The sequence below is a fragment of the Mus caroli genome, chromosome 7 (assembly GCF_900094665.2).
Source record: "Mus caroli chromosome 7, CAROLI_EIJ_v1.1, whole genome shotgun sequence".
Lineage (NCBI taxonomy): Eukaryota > Metazoa > Chordata > Mammalia > Rodentia > Muridae > Mus > Mus caroli.
In genome coordinates, this window is record NC_034576.1 from 129,740,752 (window position 1) to 129,745,135 (window position 4,384).

The following is a 4,384-nucleotide window of genomic DNA, read 5'->3' on the forward strand; positions in this document are numbered from 1 at the left end:
TAAAAACTCTCAGGGAGCTACAGAAAATGGCACTTAAAGATGTTTTATTAATAAAAGGACGTTTCTTGACACAGACAGGTCAGCTCCAGGCAGCACCCCCATTCTACTTCATAGAAGATGATGAGCATCGAGAACCTCCGTATGGAGTTTGCTTCAAACGTGGCAAACAAGCCACTGGGCAGGAAACTGCCCTTGCTTCAGCCGCTGACAGTATGCTGTCCAAACTGGACCAACAGGATGCAGGCAAGTCAACTGCTGAGCTTCTCAGGGATAGGGTGGGCAAGTCCTTCATAGCTCCTGCTCCCAGAGTGTCTGTCAGATATTCTGAACGAGGGCTGTGATGGTGCTCCAATGACTTGGGGAGATGTCATGTGGCTGTGCAGGCAGCCAGCTGTCTGTCATGTCTATAGATTTGGAAGCTGCTTCATCTGCACTGCCTGTACCTGTATACTCGGGTAGTTTCATTCCTTCTCGGGTCTCTGATAGGGCTGAAGACTGGGTAGTTACAGTCTTAGGCTTAAACTGTTTAGGATTTGAGAAAATGTTTTACGGTCTAAGAAGCTATTCTTAGGTTTATAAACGCAAATTTTGATAGAAAATGATTTATGTACAGAGCTCTAACTCCCTAAGACAGAATAGATGGTAGAGTACTTTTTTCCAAGGTTGCTAAATACAAATGGACTGGATGTTCTGAAAGTAATTCTCACCTGATAGTTATCGTGATTATTCTTATCATACATAGTTTACTGATGTTAGAGAAAGAGCCTTTCATTGAACTAAAAGGGAGAGATGTACAGAGAATTTCTTGTGTACTGTGTGGAAGAATCGCCTGTCAATAAAAAGCTGATGGCCTATTAGCAAAAGGCAGGGAAGAAGAGGCGGGAGTTCTGGTAAAGAGATAGGAACTCTGGGGAGTTAGTCAGGCCTGGGGGAGATTCCCCACCCAGGCTCTGAGGAGACAGATCTATGAAACTGAGGGGAGGTAACCAACCATGTGGCACACAGAATAGAAGAAACAGGTTATATGAGTGATGAGCTAGTCAGGGAACAGCCCCAAGCTCACGCTAGGCAGTTATCCATACACAAAAACCTTCCAAGTGGTTACTCAGGAACCGGGCCAGGCAGAAAGACCGCAGTGACACCTCTCCATGCTCCCCACCTGGCTGTGCACGGGATGTAGCTCTCAACTACTTCTCCAGCATGTCTCCAGCCTGCCTGCCACCATGCTCCCCGCCATAATGATAAAAGACTAACCCTCTGAAAAGGGAAACAAGACCACAGTTTAAATGCTTTCTCCTTTACAGGAGTTGCCCTGGTCTCAGTGTCTCTTCACAACAGTGAACAGTGTCTAAACAGGTTTCAAATTTTGATTGGTTGGATGAAGCATCTATCAAAAGAAGGCTTATTGACAGAGTTGGAGATGCCTGATACCCCTTGGCTTAGTGCTGATGAAGGGATTTTAAGACTCAGGGGATTGCAGTGCTAGAGTGGGTACGCTGTGTAAAACCTAATCCTCCATAATGTGAAGGCCCAGAAGACACGCCCTTCACAAATCCTTTAAGACACAAAATGGTGAGAGGGACACCAGCACATTTGAAGAGTTTTGCCCTTTTCCTTGTGCCAGACCTAAGGGCTGGAGATGCTGCTGCCCAGTGGATGAATTAAATGCAATGGGTTTAACTGGGGCCCAGAGTAGCAGGGCCAGGTGGCAGCACTGAATTAACTAAGGCAAGGTGATCATAGTTATTCCAATGAGCAGCACAACCACAAAGCAATGATCGTAATTGCCTGCCATAATGGTCAGCACAGGCAATGTGAATTTTAGTGTGGCATGACTGGTATGGACTTAGGTACTGGGTAACCCACCATGGTGTTTCCAGGCATGAAACAGATAGGAAGCCTACTATGTTCTCCTCTATATAAGCAGAAAATTTCTCAAACAAATAAAAGGCTACACTAAGTCATGACCAAGAGAGAATCTCAACCTGTGAACCAATTTCTAGAGTTGAGCCAGTTTGCAGACCCAGATCTCCCTGAAGTGGGAGTGGCCAAGTTCCAATGATTAAGGACCTTGATAAGACACCCAAAAGTTTTACTGTTAGTCTTTCTCCTGTCCTTCCCCAGAGGGCCCTAGGGTCTTTTAGAAGGGAAATTGTACACGAGGGGAAGGAGACTATCAGACTGCCTGAGGTCTACTGAATGCTGTTCTGAACTGACCCTGGCTCTGGGAAACCCCTAGAAACATTATGGCCCATCAGTTAAAGTCAGAGCTTATGGAAGCCAGGTGATTCATGGAGTTTAGGCTGAAGTCTGACTCACAGTAGGCCCAGGGAGAGCCTGAATTTCTCCTGTGGTTATTTCCCAAGTCCCAGAATGCATAATCGGGATAGATATACGTAGAAGTTGGCAGAATTCTCACACTGGTTCCCTGGTCTGTGGTGTGAGGGCTATTACGGTTGGAAAGGCTGAACGGGAGTCTTTAGAGTGACTCTCTACCATGGAAAATCAAAACCAATATCGAATACCAGGACAACTGTCACCATCAAGGACTTGGAAGACACAGCGGGGAGAGGGGTTCCCAGATCTCCCTTTAGCTCTCCTACCTGGCCTATACAGAATATTTTGTTAAGAATCTGTTTGTGCTGGGCGTGGTGGCGCACGCCTTTAATCCCAGCACTCGGGAGGCAGAGGCAGGCGGATTTCTGAGTTCAAGGCCAGCCTGGTCTACAACGTGAGTGCCAGGACAGCCAGGGCTACACAGAGAAACCCTGTCTCGAAAAACCAAAAAAAAAAAAAAAAAAAAAAAAAAAAATCTGTTTGCACAGATAATTGTGTTTTCTTCACTAAATTTCTTTAGCATACAGCGTATCATCAATTGAGATAATATCAATGGTTCTCACATTTAAGTTATGAGGTATTAAAGTAGCTTCCCTCAAGGGCCATTGCCACCTATTCTAAAATGTATAATGAATTTGTGGTTGTACATGTTAAAGTTATAATTATGACCTGGTTACCGTTTTCATTTGGAAATTAAGCATGACATAAGGAGAGATGATTGTGTCACAAGCTGATAAATGGTGGGCCTGTGGCTGTTCTTGGTTGGCGATTTGAAATCTATGAATTAGCTAAAACCCAAGTGGCTGGATACACCTCCAAGGGATTTGTGCTGGTTAGATCATCTGAGGTGGGAAGACCCATCCTAAATCTGGGCCATGCCTCCTGGCGACAGCCTATATAAAGGACAGGGAAGGTTTTTTTTGTTTTTGGTTTTGGTTTTTTTGCTTTCTTGCCCTCACTGGCCCTGGCAAGTCCATCCCCTCACTGGCATTACAGTCTACTTCTTTGGGATTCCCAAGTATATTGAAGACCACCTGAGACATCCCAGCCTCATGTACTGAACAACTAGTGGATTCTAGAACTTTCCACTGGGAGACAGCCATTGCTGGACTAACTGGACAACATCTCAGAAGTCATTCTACTAAATTACCTTTACATATATTCAGTCAGCTGTGCTCCTTTAGAGAACCCTGACTAACAGAGCTACACAATGACAGGATAGAGACTTAGACATGCTGGCTCAGGAACCTCATTCCTAGGGAATGGAGGAAGGGCTGGGGACACAATGGGCATAAGAAATGGAAAGGATAAGGAGATAAGAAAATGAAACTAAGGTCCATGTGACATCTCAGGGGCTCTGTCACCATTCAGCCATTTGAGTCCAGAGGCTCAGATCAGAATCTGGAGGAAGGGGATTCACTTAAGAACAGGTGTAAAGCAGGAGAGCATATAGTTTCCATAAAGAAAAAACTAGCACAGAGCAACACACGCTCCAGTGACATGGACCAGGGTAGAGTGGGGAAGAAGGGAGCACAAAGGGAAGAATCCCAGAAAGCATGCACGTGGAGACGGAAGGGAGGGCACAGCATGTGCATCAGGGATGTGACCAGAGGATGAGTGGCTCCTAGATCAAAGCAGGGCTGGAGGTGATGGACATGGGAAAAGTAGGAACCAGCCCCCTGGGGACAATAGCCAAGGCCTGTGGCAAAAAGGAGCTTTAGTCCTTTAATGCTACTCAGAAATGGCTACCTGCTGTGGGCCAAACCCTGCCCCGCCTCCCTGATGGGCAGGTCTCTGGTGCTTGCCCAACACCTTCTCTGTAATATGGGATGATAAGGAGAAGAACTGTCATTTACTGAGCTCTTACCGTGCATCAATCAAGGGCTCTCTCTGCATGTAATTCCTCATTTCATTTTTTTTTTTTTTTTCGAGACAGGGTTTCTCTGTGTACTCTTGGCTGTCCTGGAACTCACTCTGTAGACCAGGCTGGCCTCGAACTCAGAAATCCGCCTGCCTCTGCCTCCCAAGTGCTGGGATTAAAGGCGTG